The sequence below is a fragment of the Nerophis ophidion genome, unplaced genomic scaffold (assembly GCF_033978795.1).
Source record: "Nerophis ophidion isolate RoL-2023_Sa unplaced genomic scaffold, RoL_Noph_v1.0 HiC_scaffold_53, whole genome shotgun sequence".
Classification (NCBI taxonomy): Eukaryota; Metazoa; Chordata; class Actinopteri; order Syngnathiformes; family Syngnathidae; genus Nerophis; species Nerophis ophidion.
In genome coordinates, this window is record NW_026906975.1 from 180,463 (window position 1) to 193,756 (window position 13,294).

Here is a 13,294-nt window from a genome sequence, read left to right on the forward strand (position 1 = left end):
TCCCAGTGTGCTGACATGACACTAGATTGCTTCTCCCTCATTATCCAGCCTGTCAATCTTGGCTCAGCTCATTTCTGACACTCCATTTGTCACATCTGGCAAATTTTGTTCACATTTTGTTTGTGTTTTCCGCTGTTTAATGTTTGAATTCCTGTCCTGTGCTTTTATTTTGGTGGCTCTCCCAGTTTTGTTGGTGTTTTCCCGTGGCAGCTTCACTTCTGTCCCCGAGCATTTCCCCTCACCTTTTTTCTGTTTGCAATCAAGACTATTTCAATTGATCCTCTTGCTACCTTTGTTGTCCGGACATTATTCTTTGTTCACGGGTGACTATCCTTTTAGATGTCAAGCTCGAGTACGCACATATTTTGTGGACGCCGTCTGCTCCACATTTCCTGTGAGAGTTTTGCTGGGTTTCAGCGGTTTGTTTTGTTGTCTTCACAGTTCCCTGTTGCTCTCGGTTTTTGTTCGTTTATCAAAAACATCCATTTTTTTTACTGCATGGTGCCACCTGGTTCATCTGCATCTTAAGAAATCATTCCCAATTTCCGATTTTTGGTGAATTATTGTGAAATTTCCACTGTCATGTTACTCTTTAAGGCTTCACGGTGGAAGAGGGGTTAGTGTGTCTGCCTCACAATATGAAGGTCCTGAGTAGTCAGGGTTCAATCCCGGGCTCAGGATCTTTCTGTGGGGAGTTTGCATGTTCTCCCCGTGAATGCGTGGGTTCCCTCCAGGTACTCCGGTTTCCTCCCACCTCCAAACACATGCACCTGGGGATAGGCCCCTCCCACCTCCAAAGACATGCACCTGGGGATAGGCCCCTCCCACCTCCAAAGACATGCACCTGGGGATAGGCCCCTCCCACTTCCAAAGACATGCACCTGGGGATAGGTTGATTGGCAACACTAAATGGTCCCTAGTGTGTGAATGTGAGTGTGAATGTTGTCTGTCTATCTGTGTTGGCCCTGCGATGAGGTGGCGACTTGTCCAGGGTGTACAACGCCTTCCGCCCGATTGTAGCTGAGGTAGGCAGCAGCGCCCCCCGCGACCCCAAAGGGGAATAAGCGGTAGAAAATGGATGGATGTTACTCTTTATAGTTAACTAATTAGAAAATTAAAAAAATATTTACTGAGTCAGCTGCTAGTTCACATTTTGTGGAGTCATTTTGCTACCTGTCAAGGAGGGAATTTGTTCTTAAATATCTATAAATAATCCTTAATATTGCCAGCCATAGTGATTAATTTATTAATGAAAAGAACATTAAAACTTGAATCTGACAAAAAAGTAAAGACAAATGCTGTCTTCCTCGCTGATAAAACATGATAAAAACATGCAACTGCTAGCCCCCAATTCTCACAATGTGGCGAGGTGGAATACTACAAGAGGCACTCTAATATGGTACTTAAATCTCTATTTTTAGACTTATTATCGAGGAATATTGAGGTCACACTTATATTAAAAAAAGTAATGTTAAAGTTTCATCCAGTATTCTGATGATGATGATGATGATGACGATGAATCTGTGTCCGAACTTAGGGTCCAAATTTTTTTAACAATGTTATTAATTCATACTTTTAATTGGAAAATAACATCAATAAAGTGCAATGGAGAAAATGTGTTGGAAAAAAAAATAAAAAATAAGATGACCTCTCTTTAACAATGGGAAAATAGAATAAAAATTTAGCAACATATATAATATTCAATAAATGCACACAACTTAAAAAGTCATTCCAGGACAACATATAAGAGTAGAAGATAAGAAGCACAACATTGAACATAAAATATACGTTCATATTAATCATGCTGTGTTTTTAAAGTACATTTAGCACAATCACCGTTTGAGTGTTTTTACATCCCTGCAGCTTCCATGACTGTTACACACTTGTGTTTACTGACCTGATACTTAAACCTGATTGTTTTATCACACAAACGGTTTCTCTCCATTGTGTGTTCTCATGTGTTTGGTCACACATTGCTTTCTGGAGAAACTCTTCTTACAAACAGGGCAAGTAAAAGGTTTCTCTCCAGTATGTATTCTCATGTGTGTGGTCATGTCAGGCTTCATGGAGAAACTCTTCTTACAAACAGAGCAAGGAAAAGGTTTCTCACCAGTGTGTGTCCTCATGTGTGTGGTCATGTGTTGCCATCTGGAGAAACTCTTCTTACAAACAGAGCAAATAAAAGGTTTCTCTCCAGTGTGTGTGTTCTCATGTGTGTGGTCATGTTACGCTTTGTGGAGAAACTCTTCTTACAAACAGAGCAAGTAAAAGGTTTTTCTCCAGTATGTATTCTCATGTGTGTGGTCATGTCAGGCTTCATGGAGAAACTCTTCTTACAGACAGAGCAAGTAAAAGGTTTCTCTCCAGTGTGTGTTCTCATGTGTGTGGTCATGTGATGCTTTCTGGTGAAGCTCTTCTTACAGACAGAGCAAGTGAAAGGTTTCTCACCTGTGTGTATTTTCATGTGTAATGTCATGATACTCTTAGCGTTGAATCTTTTAGCACAAATTGAGCAAGCAAAAGGTTTCTCTCCAGTATGTGTTCTCATGTGTGTGGTCATGTCATTCTTTCTGGGGAAACTCTTCTTACAAACAGAGCAAGTAAAAGGTTTCTTTCCAGTATGTATTGTCATGTGTGTGGTCATGTATTGCTTTCTGGAGAAACTCTTCTTACAAACAGGGCAAGTATAAGGTTTCTCTCCAGTATGTGTTCTCATGTGTACTGTAAAATTACTCTTATGTCTAAAAGATTTTTCACATTCAGAGCAGTCAAAGTGTTTGTTGTTATTTTGATGTCTCGTATCACCTTCAGAGTCATTTTTACTCTTCAAAGGTTTTTGGATGTGGTCACTGTGATCAGAAGAGTCTGACATCATGTGGTCCATGTCTGACAGTGGAGCAAAGATGCTGTCTGGTTCTGACTTTATATCATCTTCGTCATTAACCTCCTCCAACCTTGGAAGCTGCTCCCACAGTTCCTCTTCTTCCTCTATATGAGTGGGCTCGAGCTTCTTCTGTCCCACACTGGAGCTCCACTCCTGCTGCTTGGAGGGAATCTCTTCATGACTCTCTGCTGACACCTGCTGGACGTCTGCAGAACATAAAACACAAATGAGGTGTTACTTATTGAAGTTTGCAGTATTCAAACTATTCACAGGTGAGTTAGGCCAAATAGACAGCACTCCACGTTATGCATTTATTTAGTTTACCTTTTCTTTGGCCCACCCCTATAAAGTTATTCATTTTCTCCACCTACATTAAAAAGACCGCATCCATCTATATCTTGAAAAACAAAAACAATGATGTGTGTGGTGTTTGAGAACAGTTTGTAAGAGCTTGACAGTAAAACTTTTCATGAACTTTAACTCACCTTAATGTGCTGGACGTCTTTGATCATTATGATTTTGGTTTTGGTTTAGAGCAGGGGTCTCAAACATGCGGCCCGCGGGCAGAATTGCGTTCCGCGAAACGTTATTATGCGGCGCGCACTTTGATGTGACAATTTTATGTTGGTGCGGCCCATGAGTTTAATCTGAACGGCGCTTGATAGGTCATGCTTGCCCACGTCCCCAATTTTCCCGGGAGACCCCTGAATTTCAGGGCACCAATTCTCTCGAAGCCCCTGTCAATTTTTACCAGATCAACAATATTCAGGGAGTGCCATAAAGGCACTGTCTTTAGCGCCCCCTATATCCTGAATTGACAGCGTTCAAGCCCGAATAGAATAGAATAGAATAGAATAGACTTTATTGTCATTATATTTGCATATAACGAGATTAAAGACTCCAACTTGAGTGGCGGTTGTGGGAACAAATATGGGGTGAAATAAATAACACAAGGGGTAATAAAGGAAAAACTAACAATTGAAATAAACAGACTACTATCCAATAAAAATAACAAGCAATCCTGTACAATATACAGCACACTGTCGAAATACAAAATACTGTACAATATACAGAACAAGACAAGAGTACGGAAGTAATAAATAACAATCAGTATTGCACAGTAGGGTATTAGGGCATGATATTGTGTAGGGGTGAATTATTATTATTATAAGTTAGATTTTAACATGGTGACAGCTCTGGAGAAGAAGCTGTCTCTGAGCCTGTTTGTTCTGGCTCTGATGCACCTGTAGCGCCTGCCTGATGGTAGCAGGTGGAACAGGTGGTAGCCAGGGTGTGTGCTGTCTTTGGTGATGGTTTTTGCTTTCTTGAGGCAACGGGAGTTATGTAAATGCTTCAAGGAGGGGAGGGGGCAGCCGATAATTTTTTGTGCAGACTTTATGACCCTCTAATTCGCCTGTTTGTCTGCTTCAGTGCAGCTGGCGTAACACACTGTTATGCAGAGTGGTCCAGAGTCCAGAAGAAAGCAAATTTTGTATTTCATTTGGAAGTCAAGGCGCTATAGTCTGGAGGAAAGCTGGAGAGGAGCAAAATCCAAGTTGCTTGAAATCCAGTGTGTTCCCACAGTCAGCAATGGTTTGGGGAGCCATGTCAGCTGCTGGTTTTTGTCCACTGTGTTTAATCAAGTCTAGAGTCAATGCAGCTGTGTACCAAGAGCACTCCATGCTTCCATCTGTTGTAAAGCTCTATGGAGATGATGACTTCATCTTCCAGCATGATCTGCCAGAACCAGCAGTAACTGGTGTACTGACCATGGCATTACTGTCCGCGATTGGCCTGCCAACTCCCCTGACCTGAACCCCTTAGAGAATTTGTGGGGTATTGTGAAGAAGAAGCTGTAAGACACCAGACCCAATAATGCAAATGAGTTTAAGGCCACTAGCGAAGCATCCTGAGCATCCATAACACCTCAGCAATGCCACAGGCCGATTGCCTCCATGCCACGCCGCATTGATGCAGTAATCCATGCGAAAGGATTCCCAACCAAGTACTTAGTGCATTATTTGACATTTTCAAATATTTGATTTTGTTTTGCTGTTATAGTTTTTTTTTACTTGGTCCGAGGAAATATTCAAATTTTTTGAGATAGGATTTTTGAGTTTTCTTAAGCTGTATGCCATAATCAGCAATATTAAAATAATAAAAGGATTGCAATATTTCAGTTGATGTGTAATGCATCCAGAATGTCTGACATTTCCATGTTTTTGGTTTCATTACAGAAAATAATTTTCTGAGACAATCCTATACATATATATATATATATATATATATATATATATATATATATATATATATATATATATATATATACATACATAAGAGAGAGAGACAGAGGTATTGTAATAACTTGAAGTAAATAATGAAGATTGAAAACCAATTACAAAAAACAGAATCCCAAACAAATTTACTAAAAGCTTACCTTTTTTAATTTGGCATAGTATGTATATATTATTAATGTTGTAAATAAACTCTTAATACATCTAGAACAGGGGTGGGCAACCCGCAGCTCCGGAGCCACATGCAGCTCTTTGGCCACTCTGATAAGGCTCAGCTGCATAATCACCGACCCCCTTGGTTATTTCGGGAGGTTTCCTTATTTTGGTGCATCTCCCGGACATCAACCGGGGCTAATAGTCTCCGATTTTCAGTCGGACAACAATATTGAGGGTGTGCCGTGATGGCTTTACTTTTAACATCCTCTGCGAACAGAACAGAACGTGTGTCGCTTGAGGTGGGTGGGGTTGGGGGGCAGGGTTTGGTGCTAGCGGGGTGTATAATGTAGCCACGGAAAGTCATGGATGCATGGGATTGTGGGTATTTGTTCTGTTCTGTTTATGTTGTGTTACTGTGAGAATGTCCTCCCGAAATGTGTTTGTCATTCTTGTATAATCTTGTATAATGTTGTGCTTACTTGGACTGTGATGAAGCTGTGAGGACTCAGGTGGTTTGTCTTCATGCTCTTCAGTCTTCACAGAGACAACAGTCAGTGGAAACTTGCTGACATCAGCCTCCTCCTGCCCTACAGGACACTCTCCCTCCTGACTGATCCACACTTCCTCCTCTTCCTCTTTCATGTGGGGGGGCTGTGGATCCTCCCCTTCCTCTTTAATGTGAGGAGGCTGCTGGATGTCTGTTGGGTAAATAAGTAAATAAGATAAAGAGAGTATAGAAATAGTTTTGAACTGACGCTGTTAACACAATGACATGATTTGTGTTCTTTTGTGTATTGTGTTAAAAGTGTGTAGCAAAACAACCAATAAAAACACTGGAAATACCTACTTTTTTCCTAAAAATTATTCAAAAGTGGTACAGTGAGTACAAAAACAGACTCGGAAATTTGATGGGGGGCAATTTGAAAAGTTTGTATAAGTGTGAGGCAGCATTGATTGAAGCATTCTTAACTTCACTGATGTAAAGTGGGTAAATATTTAATTCTGTACACGGTCTGTTAAACCTACTCTTTATCTCTAAACTTAACCATAATATTATAATGACATTGTCATTACCATAACTTAAATATCATGGAAATAAAAAAATATATAATTCCAAAATCACTAAAAAAAAACAAAAAACATTCATGGTATGTTTTTGTTATCATGCAACATACTTTCTTGAGGTCATTTTGTTGGCTGGGCCAAAAGGAACTTTCACCAAAAACATGGAGATACTCCATAAAACATTATGGAGTATCTCCATCAACAATTCCTCTTTAGGAATTGGAGACCATCTACGACACGCTGAAGGAAAGTCAGTCACCTTTATGTTCTTTTAATAATTCAAGTTTTGACTACTTTGGTTACTGAAAATAAATGTTTACTTTCACTTATTGATGCATGTAGGTCAGAATCATGACGTGAAATAATTAGATTTGATTACAGTATAAAATATATTTGGTGAGTGTATGAGTTTAGTGTAAAAATGTTGACACATGTTTACATCTTCTTGGGGACTGGAACACAGATATGTCCTGAAAGGATGCACCCATTTTTAAAACCTTCACTAAGCTGTGCCACCAACATTGTCTCACTTAGCTCATTAAGCAAACTACCAGGGTGAGTGAGTCCTTTTAAACCTTCATAGACCTCCTTGTTACTTCTGACCAGTCTCAGATCACCACAAGTGGAACTACTGTATGTGGCGGCTTAAGTGACCATTCCATCATTTTCTGTACCCATGAAGAACAGAACCGAGGCTAACGGCCACAAAACAAGAGAGGCTAGAATCCTCAAGACCTAGACTAGCAAGGATTTCAATCACAAACTGCCGAAATAAGACTTGCCTCGGTACTTGCAAGTACACAGGTCTTTGGGTCAATTCCTAACCTCAGAAAAGTAAATAACTTCACAGTCAAAGTGGGCGACAATATTATAACAAACAAAAATTAGATTAACTTTCTTGGTTGCATCGTAGAGACTAATCTCTCCAGTGAAAAAATGACTACTCAGGTAGTGAAAGAATCAACCGACAAATTATAATCTTACTAATGTTGTCCGATACCAATATTTTGGTACCGAGACCTGTACAAAAATGTATTTTGATACTTTTCTAAAAAAAAGGGATCACAGAAAAGTGCTTTATTGGCTTTCTTAAAATAACATTTTTTTTGGGGTACATCAAACATGTTTCCTATTGCAAGTTTGTGAACATACTGGACAACTTGTCTTTTAGTAGTAAGTATATAAAGAAAAGCTCCTAATTTAGTCTGTTGACATATGCAGTAACATATTGTGTCATTTATATTCTATTATTATTAGGTCAATATTATTAAGGACATGTGGTAAAATGTGGATTATTAATTTACTTGTTCATTAACTGTAAATATCTGCTTATTTTCTGTTTTAACATGTTCTACCTACACTTCTGTTAAAATGTAATAATCACTTATGTTTCTGTTGTTTGGATACTTTACATTAGTTTTGGATGATACCATAAATGTGGGTATCAATCTGATACCAAGTAGTTACAGGATCATACATTGGTCATATTCAAAGTCCTCACGGGTCCAGTGACATTTTTCCTGAGTTTATAAACATAATATAAATAATTACAAATAAAAAAACGGAAGAAGATGTGATGGCAAAACATTTTGATGTAAACATAGAAGTAGTACTTTTTAGAGGCGGTTTAGTACCGAATATGATTAATGCAGTTGAGATGGGGTCCAACACCCCCCGCGACCCCAAACGTGACAAGCAGTAGAAAATGGATGGATGGATAGTATCACGGTACTTTACCAATACCGGCATACCATACACCCTTACTTCTTATATAGTAGGATCACCCCGCTGGTGGGTAGAAATACACTTAAGACTGTTGGATGTTGTATACGCCCAACTGTTTGATTGGAACACTGAGGAAGAAGAATTAGAGGGATTAGTGGATGAGGAATAACTTAATAAAGTGAGCTTTACATGTTTATTTTGTGTTTTGTGACATTAGGGTTTGAGCAACGTTGAGTTATTGATATATTATTGCTTTGCACTATTTCCAGTGTTACTATATTGTGATTGCACTAACCTTTGATTTACCGTAACAGTATCAGACTGTTTTTTACCTGTTTATTGAATCGGGGAAAATAATAAAACAGCTGTTTATTCATTTTGGGAGTGAACGGAGCTGTCAGAACGCTGGTTTGTAATCTATTAATAAAGTTTGACTGACCTATCTGACTGTTTTGTTGACATTCCCTTTAGCTCAGCTCCCTCCAAAGCAGGGGTGTCAAACATTTTAGGTGGGGGGCCTTATGGAGAGAAATCTACTCCCAAGTGGGCCGGACTGGTAAAATCACGGCACAATAACTTAAAAATAAAGACAACTTCGGATTGTTTTCTTTTTTTCGAAAATAGAACAAGCACATTCTGAATTTTATTTATTTTTTTTTTACATTTATATGTTGCTGTTGATAGTATTCTATCTTTATTTGTTGTTATCTATACTTTCTGATTAAATTATGTGATAAGGTTCATCAATCAACTCGTTGGTGTTAATGTTCCATCCATCAAGATAAAAAAAAAATATTAAAATCAAATTACAGGATGCTATTTATGTACTTTGATCATTTTTGTCTACCGGTGCACTAAAATCATGTGTGTTTTTTGTGTTTTTAGATATGTAGCATCATCTACAAAAATACACAAAATTGCTATTGCGACATCTAGTGGACACATTTAGAACAGCAGTTTCTTTCATTCAAACATTTTGGCTCATCTTCATACTTAGCCACCTCATTCCGCGGGCCGGATAAAACCTGTTTGAGGACCTGATCCGGCCCGCGGGCTTTACGTTTGACACCCCTGATGTAAAGGATGCATAACGTGACCCCAGCCTCTACTCAGTGGCCTAGTGGTTAGAGTGTCCGCCCTGAGATCGATAGGTTGTGAGTTCAAACCCTGGCTGACTCATACTATAGAATATAAAAATGGGACTCATTACCTCCCTGCTTGGCACTCAGCATCAAGGGTTGGAATTGGGGGTTAAATCACCAAAAATGATTTCCGGGCGCGGCACCACTGCTGCCCACTGCTCCCCTCACCTCCCAGGGCGTGATCAAGGGTGATGAGTCAAATGCAGAGGATAATTTCGCCACACCAAGAGTGTGTGTGACAATCATTGGTACTTTAACTTTAACTTTACTGTTCCATCTATTCTATGCACCTTATAATGCGGTGTGCTTTATATATGAACAAAGTTTTAAAATAGGCCAATCATTGAAGGTGCACCTTATAATCCGGTGTGCCTTATAGTGTGGAAAATACGGTATATCTCCATCTTTAGTGATAAATGTGTCCCCCGGATGAACATGTGTCACAAACATTGTATTAGATGATATGTGGATGTTGTGCTTACTTGGACTGTGATGAAGCTGTGAGGACTCAGGTGGTTTGTCTTCATGCTCTTCAGTCTTCACAGAGACAACAGTCAGTGGAAACTTGCTGACATCAGCCTCCTCCTGCCCTACAGGACACTCTCCCTCCTGACTGATCCACACTTCCTCCTCTTCCTCTTTAATGTGGGGGGGCTGTGGATCCTCCTGCTGCTGAAGGGGACGTTCTTCTTGACGAGCGTTCATCTGTTGGACGTCCGCAAGACAACACAAACAAACTTCAGCTCAGATGTGTCAAATGTTTTTTAGACCATCAAATATAATATTTTCCAAGTGGACTGACACCACTTTGTGGTGATGTTCTTCTACACATGGAATAATCATCAGTTATTGATTATTATGAATTGTGTTATTGATCCTGTTTTCTGCATATGCATTAATTATTGATTAAAAAGTAACAACTTATAGAAAACCTCCTGCTGGGATTTTAATACCGTCATGACTGCATGAAGTCAGTCTGCACGTATAAAAGTGTCATTGTGCTGCAGCATCAAGTGACGCCAACTGGCTCCTCCCACTACCAACCTACCAGCCAACCTTGACGTGCACCTCCAAAATAGTCCCACCTCACGTCAACGGTGACCAGGACTACAGAGCTGTGGTCGGTTGGCTTTACTTTTACGCGCAATATCCTCTCCTTGTTCTCCATTACCTACCTGCTTGGCACTCAGCATCAAGGGTTGTGATTGGGGGTTAAATCACCATAAATGATTCCCGGGCGCGGCACCACTGCTGCCCACTGCTCCCCTCACCTCCCAGGGTGTGATCAAGGGGATGGGTCAAATGCAGAGGACACATTTCACCACACCTAGTGTGTGTGTGACAATCATTGCTACTTTAACTTTCTTCTGCGAAAGCAACATTTTTAATCCAACAGAAAACAAACAGAAGTGCAGCGAAGCACGTGGAACAAGTGCCAGTGAGTATATATATAAATATATACATATACACATACATATATATATATATATATATATATATATATATATATATATACATATATATATATATATATATATATATATATATATATATATATATATGTGTATATATATATATATATATATATATACATATATATATATATATATATATATATATATATATATATACAAATTCATAAATGTAAACAAATATTTAGAATATTTGGGTACCTCATGTTTCGACTACATACAAAATATTGATGCAAATTCATTTTGTGTGCAGTATATTAAAGCTATTTTTAATATTTAACATTTATTTAATTAAATATTTATTTTAGTCCGACTGAATAAGCATTAATCGCTTACAATTGTGCAAATAGTGTATTCGTAATAACAAACATCAGTTGATTTAATTTCCATGATATGTCCACCCAATGCAGCTGAGATAGGCTCCAACTCCCCCCCGCTCCCCCCACCGCAACACCAAATAGGGACAAGCGGTAGAAAAATGGATGGATGGTTGTTATCAAGGTAATAGAAGTGCGTGCAAACATCATTTGTATTTATTGCTAATAAAGTTGACACCAACATAAAGCAGACCACTGCAATAATACATTATATTACACTGTCATTACAATAACAATAATATTTTTTTTCATCCTGTAAAGCATCTTTGAGTACACTGAAAAGCGCTATACCAAATAAAATGTATTATTATACCATGTGACTTATTCCAGACTTAAATTACGAGACGATCGTTTCTTTCTAGTAACAAATATTTAATGATGTTAAGCGTGACTGTAATATACAACAAAAAACAGTTAAAGTATTAAATAAGTCAATATAATTCTCATAGAGAACATATAAAATACACTCCTCAAAAAAAAAAACGCTCGCATTTGCTACAAAGGCCTGCTAGCGGGCTAACGCTAGCACGTTAGCTTCGAACAACATATGAGGTAAATAAGATAAATAATATGAAAATATATCATGTATATTACCTCATAAGCCGCGTGTACAAGAGAGGAGTGGAATAATTTCTTCCTATTGTTACACCAGCAACTCTTTTTTGTCTTCTGTGGCCGGGCGAAGGAAGTGTGCACCACTCACTATTGTCCCAGTGAAACACGTGTTTGAAGGAAGTGTGCACCACTCACTATTGTCCCAGTGAAACACGTGTTTGAAGGAAGTGTGCACCACTCACTAGTGTCCCAGTGAAACACGTGTTTGAAGGAAGTGTGCACCACTCACTAGTGTCCCAGTGAAACACGTGTTTGAAGGAAGTGTGTACCACTCACTATTGTCCCAGTGAAACACGTGTTTGAAGGAAGTGTGCACCACTCACTAGTGTCCCAGTGAAACACGTGTTTGAAGGAAGTGTGCACCACTCACTATTGTCCGAGTGAAACACGTGTTTGAAGGAAGTGTGCACCACTCACTATTGTCCCAGTGAAACACGTGTTTGAAGGAAGTGTGCACCACTCACTATTGTCCCAGTGAAACACGTGTTTGAAGGAAGTGTGCACCACTCACTATTGTCCCAGTGAAACACGTGTTTGAAGGGAGTGTGCAACACTCACTATTGTCCCAGTGAAACACAAGTTTGAAGGAAGTGTGCACCACTCACTATTGTCCCAGTGAAACACGTGTTTGGAGGAAGTGTGCGCGACTCACTAGTGTCCCAGTGAAACACGTGTTTGAAGGAAGTGTGCACCACTCACTATTGTCCGAGTGAAACACGTGTTTGAAGGAAGTGTGCACCACTCACTATTGTCCCAGTGAAGCACGTGTTTGAAGGAAGTGTGCACCACTCACTATTGTCCCAGTGAAACACGTGTTTGAAGGAAGTGTGCACCACTCACTATTGTCCCAGTGAAACACGTGTTTGAAGGAAGTGTGCACCACTCACTATTGTCCCAGTGAAACACGTGTTTGAAGGAAGTGTGCACCACTCACTATTGTCCCAGTGAAACACGTGTTTGAAGGAAGTGTGCACCACTCACTATTGTCCCAGTGAAACACGCGTTTGAAGGAAAAGTGCACCACTCACTATTGTCCCAGTGAAACACGTGTTTGAAGGAAGTGTGCACCACTCACTATTGTCCCAGTGAAACACGTGTTTGAAGGAAGTGTGCACCACTCACTATTGTCCCAGTGAAACACGCGTTTGAAGGAAAAGTGCACCACTCACTATTGTCCCAGTGAAACACGTGTTTGAAGGAAGTGTGCACCACTCACTATTGTCCCAGTGAAACACGTGTTTGAAGGAAGTGTGCACCACTCACTATTGTCCCAGTGAAACACGTGTTTGAAGGAAGTGTGCACCACTCACTATTGTCCCAGTGAAACACGTGTTTGAAGGAAGTGTGCACCACTCACTATTGTCCCAGTGAAACACGTGTTTGAAGGAAGTGTGCACCACTCACTATTGTCCCAGTGAAACACGCGTTTGAAGGAAAAGTGCACCACTCACTATTGTCCCAGTGAAACACGTGTTTGAAGGAAGTGTGCACCACTCACTATTGTCCCAGTGAAACACGTGTTTGAAGGAAGTGTGCACCACTCACTATTGTCCCAGTGAAACAC

The 13,294-nt window shown here is 39.7% G+C and overlaps 1 pseudogene; it reads right to left on the bottom strand.

Annotated features, from left to right (window-relative positions):
- Nucleotides 1-1,653: 1,653 nt before the first annotated feature.
- LOC133546966 (zinc finger protein OZF-like) lies at nucleotides 1,654-6,011 on the bottom strand (annotated as a pseudogene).
- Between the last annotated feature and the right edge of the window lie 7,283 nt (nucleotides 6,012-13,294).